Source organism: Rhipicephalus sanguineus, chromosome 9 (assembly GCF_013339695.2).
Source record: "Rhipicephalus sanguineus isolate Rsan-2018 chromosome 9, BIME_Rsan_1.4, whole genome shotgun sequence".
Lineage (NCBI taxonomy): Eukaryota > Metazoa > Arthropoda > Arachnida > Ixodida > Ixodidae > Rhipicephalus > Rhipicephalus sanguineus.
In genome coordinates this window covers 39446650-39464166 of record NC_051184.2, presented here as the reverse complement: position 1 = coordinate 39464166, position 17517 = coordinate 39446650, and the positions used below count along the sequence as shown (strand labels likewise).

The window sequence follows — 17517 nt, the reverse complement described above, 5'->3', positions numbered from 1 at the left end:
GCTTCCGTATGAAATGACATTTTCATCACTGCGGACTTGACGGACGTACAGGGGTGGTCAAAAGTTCCCAAGACACACTGGCATAAGAATACGTGGAATAGTGACCTGGGAATTTTCCTCTGTCAAGTCAGTTTGTGTTAGGTACACATTATAGAACAGCGCAGATGTACGCCGGAATGCGAGGCAAACGTGCACAGGAAAAAGTGGGTTCGCGATGACGTTTTGTGACTTCTTGTTGAATCGCAGCACCCAGAACATTCATTCGTATCAGGTAGAGTATACTGTACATGCTACCTTTAGGTAGCAGAGTTGCGCATAGGTCCGGCTAGCAACCACAGCTATGCGGTGAAGTCGCACTCCGTTTTTGCAGGCGACATGCCTACCGTGTGCCGATTAACCTGTCGGGTGTGTCGAAGGCCGGCGATAAACATTGGCTGTCGATGACTAGTGTTAATTCAGTTCGCTGCAGTGGCGGCGTCAATAAATACAAAAATTGGCCCGAGCGTAAGCTTCTCCGCAATGCATGGTTGCTAGCGGCGTTTGGAAGACAGATGCGCAACTCTGCTACCTAAAGGTAGCATATACAGTAGCTCTAGTATAAGGTGCTGTGTTGCACTCGACTGCTGACATAATTGTGTCGACAGCAACACAAACGTCACAACTGTTCTTTTTTGTTGTACTCGCCTTTCTACGTAACATATTTGCACAAAGTTACAAGATGCCATCAATAAAAAATTTTACTGTCTGTAGTTATTCCAATGTTCCAGTTAGCGTTATATGTGGCAATACGCCTCGTGTGTGCTATATGAAATGGTGTTTTTAAATGAGCACTTGTCAATTCTTGCGCTACAAGTATCATATCCTCTAAAAATTTCCCCATGCTAACAAAAAAAAAACATTGCTGTTTTGTTAACCAGCTATGCTTCATCATTTGAGTGCTGAAACTATTTGCTGATCAAAAGCACTAGCGGCGAAATACGCATTCCTAAACTTTGCGTCTTCGTGTTTTATAGAATCAAACAAAAGAAGACTGCAGCGAGGCGTGTGGGTAACAATAAATACACTCGTTCATTTATTGAACTCGCTTCGTGGTCTCGGTGGCTATCCTTGTCACCGACGGCGGGGAGGAGGACCTCGACAGTCAATATTGAGTAGACCGAGTTGCACTCTTCCCCACAGTGTCTTCCGAAGAGAGAGAGAGAGAGAAAAAAATAAAGAAAAATCCAAACAGAAAGCGTCCACGTCGCGCCGGACTGTAAGGCCACGATATTCTGAGACGTAAAAGGCACCGGCACACTTTCACATACGCGCACAGATGCACACGTACAGTTGCCACGTCGATATAGGATCCGAGTATGCGTCTATTCCGCAACTAGGCTGGTTCTTCCAAACGCCCACGCCACCTGGTGGCTGATGAGGGCGCGATTCCGGGCCACACGCACATCACGCCTTTTAACACACACAGAAACGAACAAAAAAAAAGTAGCATCGCTCACAGCAGCACACACTGTCACGGAGCGAGGCTTGGGTCGTCACCATGGCTACGTAACACGGCTCGTGCTGTACGACGCAGAACGGTCCTCCATGACACTCGATGCATCGTTGTTCTCGACTGTAGCTGTTCAGTATTGCAGCGATATCATACGGCTTGCACGCTTGATTTATAGAACATCAAGAGCATTCCGAGCTGTTGGACTAGTGAGCTAAAAGTATTATTCGAGAGGAGTCCAGGGGGTCTGAACGAGAACTTAGCCCTACCACGAAGTTCTCCCTTTGTGCTTGTGTTCCTATCTTCACGATATAACCATGCTGTCGTGTACAGCCAAAAAACTTCACTATGGAACGTTACAGCAGGAGGGAGCCAGATTCATACTGCGAAGTAACGAGTGAAGTTCAAGAACCTGATTTGATTGTGTGGAAAGGCCGGTTTGGGGTTTGAGTGAATCGAGTATAAAATCGGGTTTTTAACTTCCGTCACAGATAATTTACGGACAGCGCCACGTCCGCTCGCCAAAGAAATAGCCATGCATCCCTTGCTACTGCCGCTTCTCTAATTGGGTCACATGACACAGGTTCTTTCCGAAGCAGAAAAAACTCGGTCGTGAGAAGATACAAAAGTAAAAGACTCGTAAAGTAGTTACATTCTCTCCTTCGTTCAGGCTAGTCATCGTGGTTAGATCGTTCCGCACTAGCTCAGTCCGAGATCAATCGCTGAAGTTTTGACGATAGCCGTCTTAGGCCTTATACTACCATTGAAAGACTATGTCTCAGGAACTTAGGTAAGAAACTGCCACGCGTGTTCCACCCGTTAGAATAACTCGCCGCTGACCAACGCTTATCGGCTGGTAAACCACCTACTACACCTGCTTTCCAAAGGCGTTGCAACTTGCGATTGCCTGGTTTCCACGACCAGTTCTTTTGAGTTAGAACAGCGCACTTGCGTTCGCTTCATTCGGTTTGTGAACCAAATTACTTCCGAAAACCTCCGACCTCGACGGTTGACCACGCTGATTCGACTACTTCAACAACACATCACTGCGTCACACGTGACGATGCGAATGTCTCTTGACGTCCACAACCTCGAACCATAGCTCACGGTAGACTCTCCAGTACACAGCCGTTGTCGAACAAGAAGTGCCTTGCTCTTGTCATCTGGGACTTATCTTTCTTTGTCCTGAGGGGGATGATCTTCGGTAACTTCGTCCACATCCTGCGGCATCCTTTGTTCGACCATCGTTCATTGCTTGAAGTCCCCGTCGTCTTGTGAACTTTTGTCTTGTATGGATTTCTCCGGGACACAGCAACATCAAACCGCTTGCTTGCAGGGCTGGTGGACGTACTTAGGCCGTACACAGGTCTTCCAGTGCGGACTTAGCTCAGTTCACCGCCACGGTACTGAAGCATAAGGCAATTCGAGACTTTCAAACTGAGCTCGCGTTCTTGCAATCTGGGGAACCAGAAAAGTCCTTCTTGATCCAGTACTGGCGATAACACGAGTGCTGTGTACGCGTTGTATCCTGGTAGCGCACACAACACTCGTTTGCAGCAAGACGACAGTGCCGAACTACGACGGAACGAACTTTCAGAGGTCTGTTGAGGAGCCCAGGCCTCGCTGTCATTCTTGGATGGAGACATCCTTGTGTGATGTCTTTGAGAGGCTTCTATCCTGGACACTCCACGCGTGGCGCCATGCCGTACCACGACGTAGCATAGCAGGCAACAAAGAATGCAGTTCCACGGAGATGATCGCTGCTTTGGCCATGGAGTATTGGTACGCCTCTCTGTCGCTCCCTGGTGGCGGCACATTCATTCCTGTACGCTACAAGAGGCACTGTGTGTTACCAAACATCAGCATCCCGAGATTAGAAGAGGCTATCTGATTGGCCAGGAGAAACGCACGTTTCGCGCAACCACCGTTGCCTGGAGAGTAGAACGCCATCACATCTTCTCGGATGCGTCCGGTGAGTACATTCCTTTCCTGGGCACTGCAGCGGTGTTGGCACTGTGCGTTAGGTGCCAGGCATGACTACGTGAACGGGGGCGAGCCGTGCTTGAACCGCCTTGCTTGCGTCCTTGGACGTGAGTAGTAGTAGTAGTGGTACTGTGTGGTCCGCGTGGTCGCAGCAGCGTTTGCGGCGACAGGGAGAGAGTGAGATACGGGCGAACAAGGAGGAGGAGGAGTATCGCCATCTTTGGTCGTGTGGCAGGCGGCCTCGGTTCTGGCCGACGCAGCACTTGAGCAATGGACGCCCCTCCGCGCTAGCACCGGGACGTGGCATCTGCGGAAGCAGTGCAAGAAAGGAGAGAGAGAGAGAGAAAAAGACGTTAACACAAAAATACAATACAATCGACTAGTAGAAAATGATGGCTTTCGCCTTCAAGTCGTTATAAGCAAATGCATAAAGAACCATTTGACTGTTCTTCAAGTATTTTCATAAAGTCGCATAGTGTATGTTACTGGGCCCGCAATGCAGCGACGATCACGACATCGTATTCACTTAGGTATACATACTCAGATATGCCGTATGCCAGCCAAAATGATATTATTAAGGAGGCCGGGCAATGGCAAACGGAACTTATGGGCAAAAATGTTTGCGCATACAGGCCCAGTTCCCCCACAATCTACGCAGCTGTGCAACGCCATTAGCTGTCACGAAAGCAAGCCACGCATCTAGGCGCACAACCACAGGTACAAAAGTCCGAATAAGCGGTGTAATGGCTGTCGCTTTAGGCTCGGGAATCTAGGAAATGCATAGACCATTAGAATTTCGTCAAATGTGCTTGTGACGTTTGTGCAAAGCCTCAACAACGGCACAAACGGTACAAAAACGAAATCCAAGGAAATCCCACTCCTGGTGGTCTATGCACCTTTGTAGAGCCTGGAGCCGAAAGTTTCAGCTATACTCGCGGACATTTTTACGGGATACTGGGGCCGAGCTTCTGCACATGTGCTCCTACGCGAAGCAGTCCGGTTTGGCGCGCGTTTCGTACCGCTTTGGAAAGTGATGGCTGCGCGTCACAAACGTCCCATAGCATTTGCTCTGTCTGCTAAGACAGCCAGCCACTTGGGGGTGAAGTTCGTCGCAAGTTTTCTGAGGCGAGTAGACGGAATAGCCAGAAGGTGACGGACGCTTGCTAAAGGCGCAGACGTTATCTAGCGCTTGAGGCACACGCAAAAAAAAAACAAGAAAAAAACACAAAAGAACAGCGAGATTATCATACGTGCAAAAAGGCGAAACGACAACGTATAAAGTAAAACAAATTAAAATATCTCACTGCTGCGTGCTGCGTACACTTTCAAATATCTTCCTGTAGAAAATCAAGTATTTTATTTTTCCATTTTTCACGAAGAAAAACACGGACGCAACTAGCGGTAGCACTTGCATAATTTGGCTCTATATAGCCTTTGCTTCTTACCAAGAAAAGTTGTCCGCGTGTATACCAAACTTTTACGGCCAGGCCATTCGTCGGGGAAAAAAAATGATTTACTTATGCGGCATAAAAATGAAATCGGCATATGAGATGGCCTGGTGTGAACCCCATGCTTGTTACAAGAACGTAAAAGCCAGTGAACTGCACCAACCAGTAGCACATGCATCCTATACCGCAATTCAGTGCTGAATCAATACCAACTAGCCCAGCAGTCAGTTCTTTTATCTTAAGGCTGCGCCTCTGCCGGTCCCCCTTTCACCCAAGAGGAAACGAGAAGCACATTAAGGCCCAGGACCAGACTTCTCAAATCCTGGCCGTCCAGAGGGCCCGCGCGAGGGCCGTCAGGTTTGAACTGATGGTCCTCGAGTGGGGCTAGCCGGGTGAAATTTTGATATGCACTTGACACAGCGAGGACATCATCCACAACGTTAGTTCCAACGCGCAGTATCAAGTGATAACACTACAAAGTTCATGTTCACCGTCGCTGCAAAATAGCGCGCAAGTCGTGATTTCAAACGAAATCGTTAAACAAAAAAAAAATGGAGGCGGCCATAATCCTTGACTTGGGTGCCTGGTAATGGCACTCGCACGTCGGAGTTCATGTGCCGTGGTGCATTCCGTGGCGCTGCCGGAACGTATCTCGGAGGCCATGTAGAAAGAAGAGCGTGGTTGAGATCTTCTTCGCCAGGTGCCGCAACAATCCCAGTAGCTCACAGGAAAACCGCTTGCTCTTTCAATCGACTCGTTAAATTAATTTTCATTATTATCCTGACAGTTAATTGGCCCTTACAGTTAAAGACAGTTAAAGTGCCAAAAAACGTACTGGTATCACGCGGGGGGTACTGGAACGGCGCTGGTTTTTGCAATAGGGTATCTATCTATCTATCTATCTATCTATCTATCTATCTATCTATCTATCTATCTATCTATCTATCTATCTATCTATCTATCTATCTATCTATCTATCTATCTATCTATCTATCTATCTATCTATCTATCTATCTATCTATCTATTAAGGCTTAAGGCAGAATCACCGCTTCCATTCTGTTTTACTACGATGCCTTCGGGAAACTCGTTTTCCTACATGAACATCGTCCCTGTGTGGTATAACGCCGCGCGCAACGAACGTCCTCATAACTCTGCACGAAATGGGCGCGCATAAAACTTGTTTTCGCTACAGCTTGGCGTAATAAGCTTCGCGAATAAAAGAAACGGGGAAAAAAAAGTAGCAAAGAAAGCAGTCACAGAAGTACAAGCCAGTAAAAATGCGGCGTGCCTAATCGCCGCAGCCGCGTACGACCAGCATATCGCAAAACACAGCCACGGCCGCTGTTGGCGGAATGACATTAAAAGGGTAAGGACGGAGTTTGACGCCGTCGTCACGCTCGCATATCGTGAACAGAAGCAGCTATACCGCATTAAGTCGAATGCAACATTGTCTATTAATGTTAGTACAATCGAAGACTGATATATCGAATCTGAATGGGATCCCACAAAAGTTCGATACATAGGTAATTCGATATATAAATTTTTTATATGTTGAGGATACTTCAAGAGCATTTTACGCAGTGCTTTTTCGGCGCAAACCGACAACACAAGACAGACGACAAGACAAAGCGCTAATCTCAACTGACATCATTTATTGCGCCACTCCGCTGTGTTCGATATACACGATTATTCGTTATATGCGGATTCGACTGTATGCCCACGTTAAAGCGCAGGAGATGGTATGGGGAGATGGTGGGGAGGGGGGGGGGGGCTTATGGTTTACTCTTCCTCCTCCAGGAGTAAACGCTTATTGTATATTTAAGGAGACACATGGGCTATAAACTAAATGAGTCTAAATGGCAAAACAGAAAGAATATGGAGGTCAGAAGTGGTGAGAAATCGTCGAAAAGGAAATATCGCGGCAGCAAACGTTTCGACAGAAAGACTTGTCTTCGTCAGAGCAACAACAGCTGCCTTCTAGTTGTTGCCCGGAGGCAACAACTAAGGGCAACAACTAACGGTTGCCCTCCTGTCGAAACATTGGCTCCGGTGATATTTCCTGTCCAACGATTTCGCATCACTCCGAACTCACAGAATATTAATGTTTCAGTGTCACGGTAACCCGCCACGGTGGTCTAGTAGTTAGGTTGCTCTATTGCTCACCCGAAGGTCGCGGGATCGAACCCCGGACGCTGTGGCCGCATTTCTATGGAGGCGGATTGCTAGAGGTTCCGTGCAGGCTTAGATTTCGGTGCACGTTAAAGAACTCCAGGTGGTCGAAATTTCCGGAGCCCTCGACTACAGCGTCTCTCATAATCATACCCTTGTTCTAGGACGTAAAAGCCCAACAATTATTCATATTAGCCTTCGTAGTTACAGCTGACGTCTCAGGCCGCGGCTTAAGTTCGAGTAAACGCGGGTATATGCATACATATGCGGTCTCGCGCGCATATTTTCCGCGCAGCGTTCGTCGTCGACGAGAGAGCACGCGTAGATATACGAGACATATAGGAGCGAGGCGAGCGTAAGACCTCTCTAATGGAGGATGCTGCGCGGCCACCATCAGCGTTCCTGGCGACAAATAGTGCGTGACCTTCGTTTCAAGGGCGACATCCAGGAAACCATGCTCCGGTACGAGGCTTGATGCGGGACGCCTCGAGCGCGGAACGACCGAGGCACTGCGACCACACGTAGAGCCGCGCAGAATGTGCACTTAAAGGGGGACAACTGATTTCGCCGTTCTTTAAAGAGCCCGGCAGAAGCAGCGCGCTCTCCTCCCACGAGGATATATGGTTTTGCGCCGCGAGTTTATCCGGAACATCGGACCCGTTTAACGTCGTCGTTGGTGTGGTCGTCATCGTCGTCGGTGTTCTTCTTAAAGGGACACTAAAGAGCAAAACGATTTTTCTCGTATTAGTAAACTATACGCTTTCACGATACCAAAAAGCTCCACGCTTGCGGCGAGAAGACACTTAATAAGCGAGAAATCACGCAAAAAGAAAATGTGGGTTGCGACGCCACCTTGAAGTTTCTGCACCGTTCGTCGTGACGTCACATATTTTGACGGCGCCTACTAGGGCCTACGTAGTTCCTTAACGGTAAAAATGAAATACACTGTCCTCAGAGAGGGTCATAGAGTTAACATACAAAGTTTGAGGACATTTTGTTGAGCCAATGGCGCCAAAATACCATAAATACGGTTTGAAATCCGTGACGTCACGCGTGGAGATTTTAGCGCGAAATTTAAAAATGAAACCTTGAACTTCATTTTCTCCTTTATTAATACACCTATGATGGTGAAATTACGACATTATAGTTCTCAAAGTACAATTTATCAATCTAAACCGATTCATTGTTTCTCTTTAGTGTCCTCATGCCTCAGGCCTCATCAAAACGCGGAAATTCCCCATCGGCGTCGTCGTCCTATGGCGTCGGCGTTAACACGAAGAATGCGAAAAATCATCGCGCGATGATGTCACCATATGACGTCATCTTGAGGTCACATACAGCCAAAATTCATGACGTCATCATGTCATCACTACGAAGTCATCATGACGTCACATGCCATGACGTCAAATGATGTCGTCATCACATGAGTCCGTCGCTTGATAAAAGGCGGGCCGTTCTTGGAGAGAGAGAGAGAATAAAAACAAAAGAAAGGCGGGGAGGTTAACCAGGGCTGAGCTCGGTAAGCTACGACCGATCACGGAGGTAATGCAAAACCACGTTAGGTGCACAAATCTTCCGAAGCGGGGCGAGGGAGGATCAATACATCGACTCAGGAGAAAAAGAAGATGGCTTTCACCGTCGAGTCGTCTTAGGCGAATGCATAAGGGACCCTGCGAGTCGTTTTTAGTTTAATGCATATAAGGATATTTTGGTGCCAATGTCTGGTGCCGGCTACTCCTGTTCTCTTACCTAATAGTTGCCATCGCAAAGTAATGGAGAAACACAATACTATACAAATAGGCACATGGAGGAACACTCACGCATTTAGTCCCAGTACTTAAATACAAACAAGCGTCCGCCTTACAGAAAAGTTCACAAAGCACGAATGTTCACGCAAACGAAATGTCCACCCATAAAAGTTCACCAAGATGTTGCCACAGCCAGGCCCGTAGCCAGGAATTTATTGCAGGATTGGAAGGGGGGGGGGGGCACTTGCTGAAGACCTTGACTTTTTTATAAAAACAGCTGTTTTCATTACTTATTTTCAGTCAAACACCCACCACCACCAGAATTTCGGGGAGGGGGGAGGGGCGGGCCTCCAGCTCCTTCCCCCCCCCCCCCCCCGGCTACGGGCCATGTTTTAGCCGATGAAAGATGTTCACCTTCGTTCTTAATTCGTCGGCAAATGAAAAAAAGAGGAAATACGGTGAACATTTCGTACCTACACAGTAATGATGCTAAAGAGAGAGAGAGAGAAAAGACATTTATTTGGTCCGGAGGGAAGAGAGTGACATGTTTACACATCCAACTCATGGCTAGTCCCATGTCGGGACGGGGAGGCCGAGCCTCTCCGCCCTCTCACGGGCCTTCCGAACAGCCATGAGCTGGACGTCGTAGCTGGGGTCGTTAATAGCAGCGGTCCACCAGGCTTCTTGACTGTAGTCCTGCAACGCAGGGCATCGCCAGAGCATGTGTTTCAACGAGCTAACGTCACCGCAGTCTGGGCATGTTGAATCTATCGCCGCATGTATCCTACTCATGAAGCTCCTTGAAGGATACGAATCCGTTTGGAGCATTCTCAGTGTGACAGATTGTGCTCTACCGAGTTTGTGGTGAGGGGATGAAAACACCCGTCTAATCCCCCTGTAGTGCGAGGTAATCTCGTGAAAGGTGACTAGTGGATCGCCGAACTCGAGCTGTTGCGAACCATTAGAGGGCCCCACATCGCCGCGGCATACGAATACTCGCGCCCGATTATGAGCGATCTCGTTGGGGTTCGGTTGGCCCGGTATTACGTCCGGACCCATGTGAGCCGGGAACCAGACAATGTGGTGAATTACGTCCTGCAAGGGCCTGCCGTTAAGGACCCTCGCGGCCTCTCTTGAGATTAGACCCGACTGAAAAGCCCTGACGGCAGCTCGTGAGTCAGTGTAAACGGTGGTGCGTTTCGGATCCAGTAGTGCCATAGCCACAGCTACTTGTTCAGCTACTTCTGCCATTGATGTGCGAAGTGAGGCTGACGAGAGAAGGTCTCCTTCGTGGTCGACTATAGCGACCGAAAATCTGCAAGCGTTTTCGCGACGGGCTGCGTCTACGAAGGCTTCTGTACCTACTGGGTTCTTCAGGAGTGCTTTGGCCCTCGCAAGCCTTCGACCCTTTTTTTTTTATTGAAATGACGAAATAGGAGAGGTTGGTGCCATTATAGTGGCACCGGCTACTCCTTCTCGCTTAGAAGACAGAATATGTAGTAACAAGATAAATAAAGGCACAAAATGCAATACAGTAGAACACATAGGAAAATACGCACAGCCGAACATCACATGGCAGTTCATAAACGTCTAAAACGTCTAATAGGTTCATATGTACAAAATACGCACAGCCGAACATCACATATCAGTTCATATACGTCTAATAGGTTCATATGTACACAAGTGTTGCATGACAAGTTCAAATGGAAAAGTCAATTCACCTGTATACGTTCAAACTCAAATATTCTGTATTGCTTGACATACACAGGAAAACACACTGACACAAATGATGACACATAAAATCAAACACACTATCACAAACATAACACAATTCTTTCAGTATGAAGGGGAAGTCGACATCGTGTGCAGTAGGTCAATATTTCCATAAAATATTCGATTCTTCAAGAAACTTCTTGAAGGCCACAAGCGCTCTTTTCTGAAGACTTGCCGTTGGCCATGGACCTAGTATTTTCGTCAATGTGAAAGGCCTTCTATCTAAAAGTAGCAGACTTGCTCGTAATACTTTTCGACCCTTATTGAATTGTGGATGGACGTTTCTTGGGAATGGGTCAACGATGAAGGATTCCCTGACTTGACTGTCTAGTTGAATAGCCTCGCCTTTGTTAATGCCGGGTTGCAGGCCTGCGGCAAGTAGCAGGTCCCTTCCTGTTTTAGTTCCAGATAATCTGATAATTTGTGCCATCCTTTGTGCTTCTGCTAGCTCCTCCATGGTATTATGGACCCCTAACTTCATAAGAGCTTCCGTACTGGTTGTAATTGGTATACTGAGCACTTTCTTGATACTTTTGCGCATGAGTGTGTCTATCTTACTCGTTTCTGATTTTGTCCAATTAAGAGCCGATACTATGTAGGGCTCATAAGAAAGGCATGATGAACCCTAAGCAGCATGTCCTCCCCTATTCCACCTTTCCTACCGGAAACTCTCATGATTAGCCTGATGACGTTTTCCGTCTTAGTGGTTAGATGAGCTATGGCCCTGGCATTACATCCTTTTGCATCTATCACGAGACCCAAGATCTTAATAGAATCAACTCGTGGGATGTCGTATCCGTCTTTGTTGTGGATAGTGATGGGTATTTGATTAAGGGGGTTAAACCCCTAGCTCCCCGTCGTGCTTGTCTATACAGCAGGAGCTCTGATTTCTCCGGAGAGAGTGCAAGTCCTGTGTCAGCCAGGAAAGACTCAGTCGCATCCAGAGCTTCTTGGAGGGCTTGCTCCACAGTAGCCTCTGAACCCCCTGGACACCATATTGTTATATCGTCCGCGTATAATGCGTGGCCGATGTGGGGTACTGCTGCAAGCTTGCTCGATAGTTTGCTCATGGCGATGTTAAATAGAAGAGGGGAAATGACCGCCCCTTGTGGAGTACCTCTGCTCCCGAGCGCATATGCTCCTGAAGTCAAATGTCCTATCCTTATGGTCGCCGTTCTGCTTTCCAGGAAAGATTGTACAAAAGAAAAAAATCTGTTTCCCAAATTCCAAGCAGATATTTTTTTAAGGATGCATTCATGCGTGATCTTATCGAAGGCTTTAGTTAAGTCTAGGGCGAGGATTCCCTTGACATCTTTGTTCTGTGAGTCAAAGATTTGCGTCTTGAGCAGCAGCATAACATCCTGGGTACAAAAGAGCCGGTCGGAAACCTACTATGTTGTATGGGAAGAGCCCCTTGCGCTCGATGTATCTAGATATTCTGTTATGTACTGCATGTTCCATAACTTTACCAGTGCATGAGGTTAGGGATATGGGCCGGAGATTCTCGAGGCCGGGAGACCTGCCTGGTTTCGGTATTAGGATTACCGTGGCCATCTTCCATTCTGAGGGGACCAATCCGTTCTTCCAAACATTGTTAATCTCCTTAACCATGGTCTGAATGGCTTTATCATCCAGGTTCCTGAGGAGTCTGTTACTGACCCCATCAGGTCCTGGAGCAGACCTACTGTTCAGATTGTGAAGTACCACTCGAATTTCTGCCTCCAAGAAAGGGGCATCCAGTTCTGGGGCGGGTATGTCGCCATAGCGGAGCGGGGAGCGGGAATTCGAATTTTGATCCAGCTGAAGATACTTATTGGCTAGGGTCTGGAGGAGGACTGATTCAGAAGTACCCTTTGCTTTGGCTTTGTTAATTAGGCGGTTGACCACAAGTCTTTGATTGCCCTTGTCTTGCCCGTCATCTAGTAAATGCCTAAGGAGTGTCCATTTACCTCCCCTACGCATCGTACCGTCGGCTGCCAGACATGCATCTCTCCATTGTTGTTTATTTAACTCATTACAATGTTCTTCAGTAAGTTTGTTGATTTCCGAAACTTTCTTCCTTAGCCTACGGTTTAACCTCTGCGCTTTCCACCTCTCAAGTAAAGAGCGTTTGGCCTCCAATAGGTGTGCAAGCCGGGCATCCATGCTAGGGACTTCTCGATCCGTTGTGATTATTTTAGTGGCTTTCTCGATATCCTTCCGGATCCGAACGAACAGGTCACTAACACTGTCGTATACGGTTTCATCCTTACCTCTAATATCTCTAAAGAGGTCCCAGTCTATAAAATTGCAATGCTTAGGAGGTGGACGCTCTATTTTTAGCGTGATTTCTATTATATAATGGTCACTTCCCAGGTTTTCTTGCAGATTAGACCACCTGGCTGATGCGTTTTTTGTGAAGCAGAGATCCGGCATAGTGTCCCTGGACACCGAGTTTCCCAGTCTATAGTTGGGAAACGCGGGTCTGAGATAAGTGTCAAATCTAAATCTGAGCTTGCTGCAACCAGATTGTCTCCTTTCTTTGACCTAATCGTATATCCCCAGGCTGAGTGGGGTGCATTGAAATCACTGGCTACCACCCAGGGGTTAGCACTAACCACGGATGAAGTTTTATTCAGAATCACCCGGAGGTTGTGTTTTTGAGCTGAAGGGGGGCTGTACAAGTTTAGGACGAAGATATTTTGGCGAATTTTCCCATTGGGAATAATCTCCACCATTTGCGCTTCAAGGCCAGTCTTCCGTTCCGCCTCACAAATTTTAACTTCATGCTCCGTGAAGGAGGTGTCCTTTCTTATTAGGGTGGCTATGCCTCGGCCCTTATCTATTCTTTGACAAATTGATCGGTACCCTGGAAGGTGTATATGCTCACTGAGAGTTTCCCGAAAGAGCAGAATGTGCGGCCTAATCTCTTGTGCCTTGATCATCTGCAGCAGTGCAGCCTTACGTTTTGGGAAGCTTGCGCAGTTCCACTGCCAGATAATAATGTTACCAGTTTGACCCGCCATTTTGGAAACTACTGAGTTAGCATGGCCAGCGGCGAATCCGCGGGCTCCTTGCAATCTTCACTATCAGGCTCCTGCTGTATCTTTCTTCCCTTGATAGTTTTGCTCAAGTCTGCCATTTTCATTTTAGATTCCAATATTCCTACTCTGCGTGTTAAGTGTGCGAGGTTTCCATCCATGTGCTCAATCGCGTTGGATTGTATGGCTAGTGCTTCCCTAATTTGGTTGAGAGTTTCATTAATCATGGAGAGTGATGTTTGCGGGTTGGAATCCGATTTTGAAGGCTGATTAGGAGGAATGTCCGACCTCGCAGTCTCCCTTTCTGAAGGCGCCGGTGGGGATACAGCCTTACGCTTATTTGGTCCACCCACTAGGACCGGAATGGGAGACTGAGCCACACGTGGTTCGCACGAGTTACGGAAGCGCTCGAATTCCGACCTCAGCGCCTGTAAAGCCTCTTTAAGCTCTGCGTTTTCCTTTCTTAAGGCCAAAATTTCAGACTGCTCTTTTCCATACTCTGGCGAGTTACCCTGCGTGACCTGTGCACCACGTTGAGCACCCATCTTGGCTTTTTAATTCCGCCCACGTTCTTGATTCATGAAACCGGACTGTGGAGTCCGAGCGCTCTCTTGGGCGAGAGCGTCTGGCATTGTCGTCGCACCCCCCGGAGCCGGACCGGGGTTTGTTACCTGGGCGTCCTCTGGACCGAGAATGGGAGCGGGAACAGGAACGGGAACGGGAACGGGAGCGTTCCGTCGGCGTCCTTGATGTCGATCTGGTCCCGCGTTGGGAGGAGAAGGGTTTGTTCCCCTCCGGGCCTCCAGCTGCTTCGAAGTCGGTTGAGCCTTCTGCCAGTTGCGCTTGACGGGCACGCCTGCGCCGCCGGCGCCTTTGACGCACGATGAAGGGCACCTGGAACCTCTTCTTGCATTGGCGGTCCCCTGTTAGGTGTGGCCCTTCACAGATGGCGCACTTGGGGTCGCAGTGATGATCTTCAGGTTGCGTTAAGATACCGCAGCCTCGGCACCTTCTCTGATCTTCACCTTTCGGGCAAACGTCTGCCCTGTGGCCCAAATCTCCGCACGCGTAGCAGATGTCCACTTGTCTACGGTACAGAGAGCAGGGGTAGCGAACACCATCGCACAGTACATATTGCGGTACCTTTAGTCCGTCGAACAGCACAATCACTGTCGGTGTTTTCTTAATTCTCCGGACCCCTAAGGCTCCCGGGTTCCTTCTGTTGACAATCATATCTGTCAGTTCTGCTTCACTGATGTCCGGGTTGATGCCGCGGATCACGCCCTTGCAGTTGTCGTCAGACGCAGCCACATAAGCCGCTATCTCGGTGATGGCATTTCCCATACAAATCTGCTGAACCTTGGCGTAGGCCCGCGCATTATTTTCCAGCGGCGTGGCCACGATCAAGATGTTTTGGAAAGGATTTGCGCACAATGTATCTTCACAGGTTTGCTCTGTCGTCAAGGAAGCCGCCCTGGCGAGTGCTCGCTTGAAGACGATGAGGTCCGCCTTCCTGACATCCAGTCCACCTCGTGGCCGGACGATGGTCTTGAAATGATCCCTGGGTAAATTAGGGATCCTAGAGGCTTTCACGACGCGTCTCATAACGCCTCGTGATGGGGCGGCAGTGCGGAGGCCACCATAGCCGTTTCCTTTTTCCGGCGCATGCAGGGTCAGGAAGATTTGCCTTTTCGGATAGTTTTTTCTTCCTGCTCAAAACCTCTATCCAGCCTGAGCATTCAGCTTCTTCTGGATTGATATCCATGCCTTCTACCATCGAGACGCTGTAGTTGGTAGCCATCTTCAAGCTTCACGACGCGTAAGGCTAGGCCTGCCGCCCGCCTAGGCGCGCCAACGGGTTGGGTCGGCAATGAGACGCGGTAGACAAAGTCTCATAAAAGTTCAAAAAATCCACCCACCGGGGAAAGCTTGCTATCCGTTTGTTCCTGGTAACAAACAGCGTCGCTTGGTGCACACAAAAAACAAACTGAGGCAAAAAATCCGCTCGGAAAAGTTCCAAGAAGAGGGAGCCGATGTGAACGCACATCCGCACTAAGCGAGCGCCCTCCGCGTTCCTCGTCTCGTCTAATGCTAAAGGACTTTCTTTTTTTATATAGCAATAATTGCACCATCTTCCACTAAAGGCAACCCTGTGGGGATGCGAAGGAGCGCATGGGTCGAATTAAAGTTCCGTTCCTCACGGGCATCTTGCCCGATGTTAACGCGTCCTTGCATGTGGAGCACACCATGAATTCACTGTAGTTGCTGTTGCTGTTACTCGTACCGAGCTCTTGTTGGAGCACGCCACGCGGGTTCATCGCGCGTCTGCAGAATCTCGTTCCCCGACGCCATCACGTGATTGCTCAGAGAGTGTAAGGGGGAGAGGCCACAGCGTCTTACCCAGCCCGTTACACATTCCCGAACGCGCTAGCGCGTCCCAGCGCTTTCTGACTGGTTCATTGCGCGTCTGCAGAATCTCGTTCGCCGACGCCATCACATGATTGCTGAGAGAGTATAAGGGGGAGAGACCACATTGTCTTACCCAGCCCCTGACACAGGCCCTAACGCGCCTGCGCGTGCCAGCACAAGTGGTTTTGTCTGCGTTACGCCACGCTAGGACAGCCCGGGCCCCAAGTGCTCTGCACTTATCATCATCAAGGCGGTCGAAGAACAAGTCGAAGACTTCTCATTGGCGCGAGCGCGCGCTACAGATAGCTATGGTAGGTTTTAGAAGGAAGGAAAAACATTTAATAACAGAAAGGGGATTGTGATGCTTGGTCCGCAAGTACCATCTAGCAGTGCTGGCTGCCCTCAGTCCAGGACGCCACAGGCAGTTGCCGCCCTGCGTGCCCTGTCGATCAAACTGATCTGATCACCAAGGCTATCGCTGACAGCAACTCCTCCACCGCTCCACACTCGCTTGGTCAATGGGGGGGGTCAGGCCGTGGATGGCCCGGCAAGTCCATGTAGTGTGTATTAATGTGGGTTTCTCAGAGCACCATGGGCAGCGCGCCGGGTATTCTGTTGAATTCATTTTATTGAGAAAATGTAAGTTCGGATACGTCCCGGTCTGGATTAAGCGCCAGCTGGTAGCTTCCTCCTTTGTGAGCTTCTTATGGGGGAGGGAGTAGATACGTCAGAGTCCCTTGTAGTGAAAGCGGACGGTCGCCAATGGAACTACGGACAAAGCCCAGCGCAAAAGCTGCTTCGCATCTAAAAAGTAGTAGTTCTCATATCTCGCGCAGAAAACATGGACGCGATTGTGGAACTACATTCATTTACGGTAGGATGCGCGCGATTTGGCTCTGCTGTAACGGTGTTTATTGAACGGCACTCGGCGACAATGCGCAATGGCGACAGTCAAGGCGAGGCACGGACTCCTAGCACGAGCGGAGTTCTTTCAAAAAGAAGCCGAAGAGGAAGACCCATAACAAAGTTTCAAGGCTTCGCTACACTTTAGCCTTCGCTTCACTGCCAAGAAAAGCCGCTGCTTAATCTAAGTGCTGTGCCATAGGAGAGGGTATAGTGTACTAGAATAATTTCCTAGTGACGCGTCCAGGAGGCAGGGACAATAGCCCGGTTGAAGCAAACGCCAGTAGACGCCACTGGTGGCGTTGCTGCGCTTTTTTCTAGTCGCGGAGCCAGTTCGCGCCGGTTTGGGCCGGTTCAGACGCGCTTTGCAGCTGCTTGCCTCGTGCGCGTCCCCTGCGACGCTACGTTCAACGTCGTAGTTCTTGTGAAAAAAAAAATGGTGGATGACTTTTTTTTTCTCCGGCGCTTACATGTGGGATGCCTCCACGTAGTACGTCTCATTGCACGCCGTAAAATGAGGTAAGGAAACGCCGGAATAATCTTGTTTAGCTGCGTTTCTGTAGCCGAGAATAAA

At 48.9% G+C, this 17517-nt stretch overlaps 1 protein-coding gene across 1 annotated transcript in view; it reads right to left on the bottom strand.

Moving 5' to 3' along the window:
• Positions 1 to 1045: 1045 nt before the first annotated feature.
• LOC119405033 (Krueppel-like factor 2) overlaps positions 1046 to 17517 on the bottom strand; it is a 61488-nt gene continuing 45016 nt past the window's right edge. The window contains exon 3 of the mRNA XM_037671785.2: positions 1046 to 3779. The gene's annotated coding sequence lies outside the window, so the exon portion shown is untranslated. The remainder of the gene's footprint in view (positions 3780 to 17517) is intronic.